Here is a 12,501-nt window from a genome sequence, read left to right on the forward strand (position 1 = left end):
TCCCAGAAAATACCTTGATATTACTGCCTATGATCAAATAGTAACCCATCATGTATGATACAGGACCACAATTGGTATATTTTACAGGTGCAAACAAACGCAGATGTCTTATGAGCAGTTACTTGTACCCTTAACTTTGCAAGCATGAATATTGCTGTTGATCCTTAGTGTGATAATGGTGTAGGTGGTATTAAGCACACAGGCATTCATAAGATGGGGCTTACAGCATATGTTTTCCTGAGTGAGCTTGATAGATCTAGAAGTCAGTCACAACACGTGGGGGTGGTTGTTTTTAGCAAAGAAACTTGTGAACTGGAAGATGACTTAATACTGTGCTGGCTTCCTGTACCAAGGCTGGCACTTCAGCATAAATGCTGCCTGAATACAGAGGTGCTGAGTGTACAAGGACGTTCTGTAATCTGGAATGACCAGGGGACCTGAATTAAGTGTTGGCAGAGGCAGCAGTGCTTGCAAACCTTTCCTTTTCAACCGATACAGTATAAAAAGAGGCTTGGAGTATTCTTTTGTTTGTTTGTGTAAACTTTTTAATGTAGGATTTTAAAAGTAATAGAAGTAGTATAAAGCAATTCAGCAAACCCTGAACATTATATATATTTTTTATTTTTTTAAGATGCTGAATTAATTCTGGACAAGTATGTACACACTGTCGGTCTATTTATTTGTTGCTGTAGTGTTTTTTTTTTGTTTGTTTGTTTTTTTAAGGAAAACAAATTGCTTTGTGTTCAAGTTTTCAAATGCAGACTGCAATAGCTGATCAGTTTTCCATGTTTAAGGCCAGTTAGAAAACAGCTACGATTGCTGCACCTATGTATGCAAACATTTCCCAAGATATAGTTAACATTAGGGTTTTCTTGATTATTCTTTGCACTAAATGCTGCTTCCACCTAGAAATGTGATTTAAATATTTTAAAATTGATTGATAGTAGTTTGTGCAAAGAGAAGACCTTCTGGCGTTGTATCTACTGCATCAGTGCAGCGCACGTGTTAAAATAAAGGTACACTGTTATTCCTTGTGTGTGAATTCTTAAATACATCGTGGATTCCATGTTAAAATGGCAGAGTTAATGGGTATGATGCTTCCCACTGTACCTCCTTTTCTTCTCCATTTGTCACCTAACAAACATAAAGGTTCTTACTGGTCCTTTTATTGAGTATCTTTTCTGTCTCTCACAGATTAATAAATTAATTAATTTCCCACATAATACATGTTCAGATAAGATTCTCTGTAGTATGCACGGTGTTGTTTGCAGTGGGGAAGATCACTTGAGACTTCAGTAATCTTTGCCTAGAAGAACTTAATTTTATTGTGGAATACTGTAGATGTGAATTCTTTGGGGGTCTGTAATATGCTCCCTAGTTTTTCTACTGAAGTGGCAAGTTGGCTTTGAGTAGCAGCTTGGTGTATTGTGTGGCACAAAGCAAAGACAGGTTGGTAAGAAAGGAGATGTGAGGAATGGTGCAAGCTCTGGAATGGAAGATTAGGAAGGGAGAGAACAGCATGAACACGATGGGCAAAGTGAAGTTACTCTGGGATGTGATTCAAAAAGATTAATAATGCCAGACAAAGTGACTTCAAATAAAGATTGTAGAGAAATACGCATAATTTCCAGCTAACTAGGAAGGAGAAATGTTTACATCTGTCTTAAGTACAGCAGTACCAAATAGCTTGGTAGTTACGAAAAAGGGGAAGAAGTAACTTTTTAAGAAAAAGCCTCACGTACAGACTTTGAGAATAGGATAAAGAGTCATTTTAGGGTGCCTACATGTACAACAGGGAAGATGGTTAGGTGTCTCTTGCTTTTTTATTTTTACCATTTAGGGTTTGAGGTGTTGACAGCTTGCTAGAAGGAATAAGGCGTTGGGACAAGTGAGAGGGAGAAGAGCACTCAGTTTCTAATTTTAATTTAAGAATAGGAGATGCCATATGATGTTGCCTGAGGGTAATAAGGAAGAGGTTGACAAACCTTACCTACAGAGGAAAAAAAGGGTGGTTGAATTGTTAAAGAAATGCTGAAGGAGCAAGGGAGAGAAGTAGCAGCAAAGTAACCGAGTGCAGGAGTGATTAATAGCACAGCGATATGGGGGTGTCTTTTTGAAATGTGGAACAGTTAATCTTTGCTTTAGGATTTCAGTGAACTTGAGCTTCAAAGAAAGAAATGGAGAAAGTAGAAAGGGAGGACAAAGAGAGTGAAATGTGCTTCGTAATTGGAAGCATAAGAAGTATGCTTGTGCAGTGTTGCAGAAGCGGTTATGTCAAGGGAAGAAAGGATGCAGGAGCAAGAGCAGTTAAGGTTGGGGCAATGAGTGAGAAGGAAGAACCAGAAACGGGACAGGATGAGATATGTCCGGGGGCTGCGGAGCACATGTGCAAGTTGCACTGCCTAGAGTATCCTCTGTAGATATCAGAGAAAAAAGGAAGAGAGATCTGAAATGTGGAATGTGGGTTATTTTTTTTAATTATTATTTTTAACGTATATTTCTACTAAGGAACGATTCCAAGATAGCTCCTAAGTACTGTGGGAGAAAGAGAATAATACTGCTGGAGATGGAATGGTGGTCAAAAGGAAACAACTCAGAAAAAGGGAGCATTCAACGTAGACTGAGCAAACAAATACAAAATTAATGAAGCTTGGAGGAAAGGGAACTGTGGGATTTAACTGTGTCATGGGTTGTCGTCATGAGTGTGGGAGGTAGAAGCTTAGCAGTGGCATCTCCGCTGACTTAGCTTTGGAGTTGGGAAAACCAATCTGAACCAGTAAGGTTATGAAAAGAAAACAAACAATAAAAAAACACTGCTACCACAATTAGAGGGTTTTTCTTCCAACTTCAAAGTGCCATGACAACTTCATTGTATGTTATTTGAAATGATAATAGGTTTAATGACCTCAGTAACAAATCAACGACAGATTGTGCCATATTGCCTGTGGAGCACTATTAGTATGGTTTACTTTGAAAGACCCAAAGACAAAAGTATTTTATTGATATATAGTAGAAGCATCTTAGTGTCTGAGTAATCTTTGTGTGTACAAAGATAAGCATCAGTGGGATTTTAAAACAATAGCCATAGGAGATGAGACTGACAAAGCTGAGTATATACAGCTCAGTTTCGCTTCTGGTAGCTGCTAATGTTATCTAACATTTCCCTGTTTAACTTTATTCTTCAGTTAATTATCAAAACTGCTGTTAATAGTTGTTTTATATGTATATATGTATATATATTCCGTGCCTCGTCCAAATTTTGTTCTTAGCTTTACATCCTGGGAAATTACTTCCAAATGATTGTCTTCTCTTGTAATGCCTATGTATTTTTGATGATGTATTTTTGACAGCCACTGGTTAGTTATTTGGGTTGAAAGGAGGACTGCAGATGAATTTTTCAGGCAACAAGTTTTTGATGGTTCATTAAAAAAGAAAAAAAAAGTGAAGACAGAGTAATTGAAGAAATGTGTTAACTTCTATTTTTAAAAGGGTAATATCCTTTTTGAAGTTTTTACCTGTGTTTTAAAAAAATAATAATCTGCTACCTTTAAAATGTTCTTATTATATACATAACAGTTAAATACTAGGGAAAGGGAAGATATCTGCTCATTCTGTAGTTGGATTTGAGACAGTCCTGTGCCTTAAAAAGTTATCCTTAAAATACACCTCAAGTCTACTTTTTTTCTGATCTTGTCCTACGTAGTGAAGTCCTTTGTGCCTTTACATGGTAACATCTCTGGCTATGCGAAAAGAAGAAAGGGCTGAGCGCGCTTAAGACTGCAGTCAAGATTAGGCAGTGCTAAAGAAAGCAGAGCCAATCTGGCTCCAACATGCTGCCTCATAAGCAGAATAAATGAAATGACAAACACAGAATGGGTAGCTTGTGGCCATGCAGCTAATGTGTGACTACAGCTAGCAGGTGCTGCTGCATCCAGCACCAGCAATGGCTGCTGATCTGCTGGCCATGAGCTTCGGGGACACTTGCCATGCTAACCATCTGTCTCATCTGGGGCTTTGCCTCAGCAGCTACATGAGCTCAGGGAAGACATCCACGTTTCCTGGAGAGCTGATGATGGTAATGCACATGCAGCACGATCCTGTGCTGCTGTTGCATGTGCTTTTTTGTTGTTCAGACACCGTATGGAGTGTAGGCCAGGAACTGCTGAAGGTGCCTCAGAAGCAGAAGGCTGACCCACACTAGGCCCTAATCGTAGCGTGCACAGGAGGTGGGGGCTAGCAGGTGGAGGACTGCAGTGCACTCGGATACCAGGCAACTTGCTCATCCTCACACCTACGCTGACTATCAACACTCCAGGCTGTCACTTGCACTTCTGATAGTGCCAACCACCGGGTGGCAGCACCACACCCCAGCACCCCGCTTTCAGGATCCATACCACTTCTGACAGAAAGTAGTCGTACTAGAGGTGCCGTGCTGCTGGTGTAGAGCCCTGATTGTATGTGAGGTGTGGGGAACTTGCCTCTGAGTGTGACCCAAAGCCACCAGCCTGTAGAAGGGGTTGTCACTATGCTTGTCCGTCCCCAGCCTGTGTGCATGCAGACCACGTGCTTTGCTTGCTGTGGGTGCTGTTTGCATTCTGTTTGGGCAGCAAGACCAGAGTAGGCCAGGAGCACTTGGTAAATTGGACTACCACAACTTTCAGGTGCTGTGCTCACCCAGAAGCCTCCCTTCTAGGTGCTGGGTGGATTGCATGGGTACAGGGGATGGTCTTCAAGGTAGGTCGAGGAAGAGAGAACGTCATTAAAATTGAAGAGCCAACCATTTTTAAGGTGCTGGACACATGAAAATAGTGACTTCTGGAAACTTAATTTGTCATCATGGAATTAGATGCAGCTCAAGAGGACAATCGAAGAGTTGAACTGCTGCCAATTCCTTTTATAGATTGTGTATCTTTATTCCATGGGTTGTGCTGTAACTATTTTAAGAGCTTGGCCATGAGATGGACTCAACTGGGTTTGCTGAGGCTGAGAAGTACAGTCCTCCTTGTTCCCATGAGTCTCTGAGCTCTTCCTAGTTGTGCTGCAAATGCATGGGAATGTGCAGAGATGTTTGAAAATTTACTTGGCCAGAACTTCTCAAAAGTATTTCAGACTTTCTTGACTGAATTTTCTATTATTATTTTTTTTTTTCTAAAATGTACTCGACCCGCTTTCCTCGAGGCTATGGCTCATGTGAAGGGGTTGCTGTGAAGGCATTTCTTTGCTAGCTGTGCTCTGTGAATGGTCCCAGCCGTTTTCTCTCCACTCTTCATTCTCACCCTGCATTAGCTCCTCTTCTGTGAGACTTACATCACTTCTTTAGATTAGAAAATGAGCCAGAAGAGACATTATAGGGAGATTGGGATCTCACTTCAGCTGCTCTGCTGAAATGAAAGGATGAAAAATCAATCTGTGTTAGAAGTAAACCTCTCTGGTTCATCATGTTGCCAGACAAACACTTGTGCTGACAGACCTGTGTGCTGTGCAGGCGTGGGAACTGGTGATGGGGGTGGGTGGAAACAGGTCAGAGGAAGGCGGGGGACAAGGGAAAAATGTTCAAAATGAAGGCTGTAGCACCGTACTGTGTACCTGCTTTAGAAACATGGGGGAGGAATCACTAAGGGAGCTGATCCTCATTTTTCTTATTATTGTTTTCCTCTGTAATCACATCTACCAAATCATTTGTCATTCCAGAATATTCAAATAATTTAGATTTTAGGGGGCAGCTGAAAGGTAATCCAGCACAAACCACGTGCTGTTCTGGCCTAATTGAAATTATAGAGCTTTATCTGTAACTTGTGTCAATACTCTGTATGTAGCTTTTGTGGTTTTTTTTTTGCGGTTGTGTGGATTGTTTTTAATTGCTTTTTAACATTCATACCTTCAATACTTTCAAATAAATTTCTGTCTGTTAGTCGTTTAACTCTCCCACTTCATTTCAGGTAATTGGACTGATTTTTGCCCTGTTTTCTGAGGTTGGGTTGAAAATGGTAATGATAGCCCCGCTCGAAGTCTAGGAGCACTTCCTTGCCAGCAGCTGCTTTTAGAGTGTAGCCAACACCCACTTCTTGCAGTGTCAGCTATTGATCTACATTGCTATGTTGTTAAATAAATACAAACTCTATTATTACTATTATTTTTTTCTGGTAGCAAAAATTAAATAGCAATGTGGTTTTAGATCCATACCCAGGAGTACAATGTGAAATGATTATTACAAAGACAAGCACCTTTGTACTGCACAGTGAACTCTGGCTGCAAGGAAGGTGGTGAGCTGCAGTGAAGCACGCCAAGGTGATTTCCTTTGTCTATCAGATGTGCTTCTCTGTACCTAATGTGTTATTTGTGAGAGTGGAGGAATGTAGGCTAGTTCTGGATGATGCTTGTGATCTGGCTTCTTGGCGCCTGCTTGGCTGTCTAGTGATAACAGGTGAATCATTTTTCCAGCGAGTGACAGAAATCTGGCCTTCCTCAAGCATCCAGTTGTGAACAAATGGTAATCAAGTACATCTGAACTTCAGACGCACTAAGTATAATTTAAGTATAATAAGTATATTTTATGTCATACTAAACAAAATACATTTTAATAGCTTAAAATTGTTTACTGTACCTGTAGATTCATGCAACAGAGGATGTTTTCCATTCAATATTTTATGTAATTAAAAATATGGTTATATAGTTACTTTTATCTCCAGATAATAGTGAAGAAAATAGATGGCTAAAACAAAAACAGCAAGCCATTGAAGGTTCCATGAAATTGATCTTAAAACATGTGATTCCTCTTAAGAGCGTATTTTCTGAAGGCAAAGGCTCCAGTGTCATAAGAAAAAGCAATCACAGTATCATAGTATGAAAGCTTGGGAAGGGATCGTGAGTTTTTCTGACTGACCAAGGATGAAAAGAGCTCTGTTTAGATCGTTCTTGATAACCTGTTCTGGTTCTCTGACAGGAGTGATTAGTGACTGCAAAGGAAATGAATTAACTGCAGTGAAGGCCAGCAGCTCAGTGGGAAGCTGGAATACTGCACTGCTTTTTTGCAGACTGCTTTTCTATGGTAAGATTTGGTACCAGTGAAAGTAAGGAGATGCATGTGAAAGGGGAGCAGTTCTTAAATAGACTCTAAGAGGCTTAAAATGTGCTGCAAGGAAATATAGGTCTTCCGCTTAAATTATTTAATTGATAGCCTGAGCTATGTGACCACGTCCCTGCATGCTAGCTACAGCACAGCCTGGGATCCTGGTCTCTTGTCTCAGACACATTGCAGTTCTCACTGAGGTCTTGCATCAGTGTTCTTCTGGCCCAGAACACCTGAGTGTGGTGCAGGTTGAGCCTAGGTACAGAGTCAAGTCATGCCTGAGAGATAGATAGAGGTTGGTACAAAATTCACATCATGTGTTCTTGCCCAGACATAGTATGGACATGAGGACTTCACTGGGTAGGAAAGATGGAATCACAGGATATCCTGAGTAGGCAGGGACCCACAAGGATCATTGAGTACAACTCCTGGCTCTACACAGGACCACCCAAAAATCAGGCCCTATGTCTGAAGGGGTTTTCCAAACTGCTTCTTGAACTCCAGCAGGCTCAGTGCCATGACCACTTCCCTGGGCAGCCTGTCCCAATGCCTGAGCACCCTCTGGGTGCAGAACCTTAACACCCAGCCTGACCATCCTGTCACAGCCTCATGACATTCTGGAGGCTCATGCTTCCTCTCATGAACTGCTTCAAACCCCATTGTTTATGAAGGCTGTTATACCACTAGTTAGTTTTTGGGAATGCATTGCCTGGCTGTAGAGTTTTGCCTAGGGAAAGCAGATGCTATTAATACATTCTGGCCAATCTTACTGCCGTATGTAGTGTGTATTGGAAGATACTTAATCTGACTCTCAATTTATATAAAAAGCATAATCCTGGTGAAAGGTTGACTCATTCATTGCTGTAAAATTAGGTACTGAATCTCATATTTCAGTCTACTAGTTGAACCCAGGAAGATGCTGATCATGTTTGCAGTAATTTCAAAGACCTGTGAGCATCAAATGTGTATAATATAGCATAAGTATGTTAAATATGTTAAATATCAGAGAATTTATCAGTGTCTTGCTCTTCCTTTTTAGTGGAAAGAAACCACCTGTTATTTAGTTTAGAAGTTACCCCTTTAGAAGCTACCCCTTAGAAGAAGAGTGTGATCCTTCTTGTAAGCTTAGAAAAGGATTTCGTTTTGGTCAATGTGGTTCTCCTTCCCTGTAAGCACGTTTTATCATGACTATTTTTGTCATTGTTACTAGCTTCACTAGCAGTATTGCTAATTTTATTGCACAGGTACTTCAGTATCTAAGAGTAGCTTAGAGCCATGCGGAGGCACGCTCATGAGGGTGTCCTTAATCCCACTCCATGATCTCAGGTTGTAGTGAAGGTTTGTTGGCGCATTATCACATAGTGATCCAGTTGTGATATCTAAGTAGTTTGGTTACGTTTGATACAAAGCTCTGTACCAAAATCCTCATTCTAATTACAATTTTGCCTTTCATTTTTATCTCCAGTGTAGATAAGGGCAGCAACATTGTATTGCCAATGACTTTTTCAACCTGTAACAGAGCAGGCTCTCAGCAGCTGCAGATCCACACATTTCTTTGTCACAGCTTCCCTTCAAATTTTCATTATATTGCATTTGTACTTCTTTTGACTGCTAAAAGCTAAGAGGGCAAAATTGTGGGTGTCTTCAGCACTGCAACATTCCCAAGTCTTTGGATTCCCTTATGAGCTTAAAACTCCTATTCTAATGTTATTTTAAATTTACTGCTAAATTTCTATTCCATTTTTGCCTTTTACATATGGAGGTATGAGTGTTTTTCTTAAGTTATTCTGCTCAGAGCAGAAATAACACATGACATTTTTGCTTATGCCCTTTCCAGAACTTTGCTCTCCTCATGGAAATTTGTTATGATACTAGAATTTGAAAAGCAGTAATCCAGAACACTCCAGTGTATGCAGACGAGTCACAAAAGAAGAAATCCACCATGTGCTTTTCTTTGGCCCTAGATAAATCCTCTACCCAAGCCTTGCAATAAGCTTGAAGTTAGTACTCTTCATTTCAAATACAGTGGAAATATCAAGCACTAACTTTGAGAAGTATACACGAGTACAACAAAAGGTCCATGTGAGTGTCCACAAATTTTGCTGTTTTTTTTTTTTTTTTTTTTTTTTAAATCAGTTTCATATATAAATCCATAATAGTATAAGACAGTGAGAAATCTGTGTTTTATGGCCTTGTGTCAATAGGAAAAACACAAAACAAAACAACACCAAAGAAATAGCACAAAGCTTTATTTTAAATAGAGATGTTGGAAACTTCAGGAAAGGCTTGTCAGGAACATAGCAATTTGGTTTGCAAAAATAATCATATTTGGCTCTTAACTGTTTGGTTCTTGAGGATTTCTGTGACTTGAGGAAAACAAACATTTGGCCTTAATGGTTTTGTCCCATGGGGTCTTGTGCAGTGGTTTCAACCTGGGACAATTTTGGCCTCCCCTTTCACAAGAGCTTGATCAAATGCCCTGCTGAGGTGCTGCTGAATGTCAGTACTGGACATGGATGGAATCAATGAAGTAACATCAAGACTGCTACAAGACCAGACAAATTGCTAGAATACTTCCACTGGGCAAGGGGCTTGAAGTCTCATCATCATGGGATGTTGGATTTAGAACCTCATATTTAATGTGGGATTTTCCTGGCACTTAACTCTGGACAAAGTTAATTGTAATCTCATTTTAAGATGAGAGAGAGGAAAAAGTATCCACTTAAGTAAAACACAGTAAAATAAAACTAATTTCAGGAAGCTTCTGAGCCTGGTCATAGCAATGCCTGGAAGAACAATTTATTTTTTTTTTTAGCCAGCTGCTTTTCCTCTGAGAGCAGAGCCTATGCAGTTGTGCTTTCCGTGACTCTCTTTACCCTTCATTCCCCAGCCTTGCTCAGTAACCTTTGACCTTGCCAACCAGTTCCAAACAAATTTGACAGAGGGGATTTAGTCTCAAAGAAGTTCAGTTCTGACAACTTTTTGCCCAGATAGAAAGGCCTATTGTTTCTGCTACTACGACCTCAGAGTGAGTATGGCCCTTGGTCAGCACAGGGGAGTCTGTCCTGTGGAGGGATGTGACAGACATCTTCATGCGAGAAGTGTTTCCACCAGAGCTGGTGCCTTACAAGATTGCCGAGCCCTACTGCCTCGGATAGTAAAACACTGAGAGGAGTTTTTGGTCTGTTTTTTCATGTTTTCTACAAAGGTTGGCACAAGCAATTGAGCAAATATTCTCCCACTGCAACAGACTGCCCCCAGGTTCAGTGGTACTTTTGAGGAGCATTTGCCCAGCTGTTGGTTTCAGCTGTTGTTGATCTGTTTCTTCTAATTTGTGCTGCTGTGGTAATACCTTTGAAGACCTAAGTGTGAGAGCAGGAAGGAGTGCTTTTACAGAAGCAGTCTTCTCTGAGAGACAGGAAGGCACAGCTGGGGAATCTTCTGGGTACATGCTGAAAGCAGCCACATGTGGGTCTGCTGGCTCTCCTCTCTTTGTTGCAAATGTTGGTGAATGTACATGTATGTCCTATTACACATCTGAGGATTCACCCATGAGGCACAAACTTGTTGGAAGCCAAGCTTCCTTACTTTCACTGCTCATATAAATAGTCTCTCTATTGAAGGCTGTGACCAAACATCTGGATTGAGCAAAGGAAATGGTTAAAGCTCTGGCAGTTCTGATGCAATATTTTAAAGAAACAATAGAAAGTCATGTCCTATCTACTGCCATGGCCATTAAAAGTATCACATTTCCCAGCAATGTTTTTTTAGGTGCTATACAGCCTATATTCACAGATAGTTCAGATGAACAAAGTCAAAAATTTGCAATAAGGTGCTCCAGAATTATTTTAGATGTCTTTAATTCCCAACTACCATGCCTTTCTAAAATCCACGTCAGCATGAGCAGTGGATATGGCCCCATGTATAATCTGTACCAAAGAATGACAGATGAGGAGGAGAGTATACAGAAATAATGGCCATCTGTAAACACACTTATAATGGTGTGAACATGGCCTCTAGGAGAAGTGGTGTTTTGTTTAGCTATACTTCAATCCACTTCCTGAAGAAAAATTGCCAGAAGACCTAAAGCAGTTCTCCTTTCTCTTTGAGAGCATATGCACTTTTTCATTAAAGTGCTTTTTCAAAAGCAGCTCTCAGAAGGCTTGCAAACTTGAGTAGTTTAACTCTAGTCATCCCAGATGTTGGCTTTCACGGTGAATTGCTGTTTGGGCTGGATACAAACAACTTGTGGTCAAAGACAGAAGTATTTTCTGCAGCAGGGACAAGTTCTTGGAGTAAGGAGAAAAGCTTAGCCTACTTGGAATAAAAATAATAATGATAAAAAATATTTGGGAAATTAGAAGTGTAGGAGAAAAATGTTTTCTGCTTTGCAGCATGTTCTCTCCACATTTGCAATTGTATGGAGGATGTTTATGGAAAAGTTTGCCACCAGCAATGTTCAGATCCCTGCAAAGCCTGGTGGCACTGCATTGGCTCCGAGTGCAGCTGTGAGGATAGGGGTCATTAATTGAGGCTTTCTATGATGTGGCTGTACCAGTGGAAAACAATGGAGTTATTTATTTCCAGCTGTCTGTCTGACTTGAATAAAGGACCAGTTTGCACCAGAGCATGGCTGCTGTTGGCTGCAGCACAGAAATTTTAGGAGTTTCATAGCCAAGAGAGTACCATTTATAAGACTCAGAGATCTAAAGACAAATGGTCAAGCTATCTTCAAATGCAATATGTTGCGTTTTTCTCAAGCACATGGTGTGTACTTAGAGCCCAATCAGCTAATCCTGGCTACAACAGCTGCATAGCTTAAAAAGAAACACAGTTCAAGCCTCCGTGGTGGAACACTTTAAATGAAATGAAATGAAATTAAATACAGCCTTTGCTCTGACCCGTGCAGATTAATCTAATTCAACAAAGTCAGCATATACCCCCAAGTACACCTGTAACTTCACAGACTCTTCTTAAGTGCTTTTCTGCTGAAGCCACTTGAGCTGTATCTGCCTGGTGGTTCTGCCTTCAACAGCGTGGTAGCAGTGGTATGCCTCATGTCAACGTGAGCTAAAAATGCCTTACAGGGCATTATCAAAGCTGCAATGCTCTGATTGTGAACTGCCTCTCTCAAGCGTAACTTATTCCTCTGTGGTAACCTGTCTGTTGCCTCTCCCTGGCAAGCCTCAGTTGTGCACCACAAGGACAGCGTGTGAGGAAATGCCTTCTGTAGCTAACATATTGGTGTGATCCTACGTGTTCTACGTGTGTTACTTTGTCCTTTGTTGCCTTGAAAACAGAACAGATTTTTCTGTCTCCATGAAAAGTATCAGCAGTTGATTTAATACACTTTAAATTTTACATAAGTGCTAGAAAGACAAAATGTTTTCCAATGAGCCTGAGCAAGACTTGCAGTGAGCTTGAGCTGAATA

This window comes from Aythya marila (assembly GCF_965140915.1).
Source record: "Aythya marila genome assembly, chromosome: 1".
NCBI classification, from domain to species: domain Eukaryota; kingdom Metazoa; phylum Chordata; class Aves; order Anseriformes; family Anatidae; genus Aythya; species Aythya marila.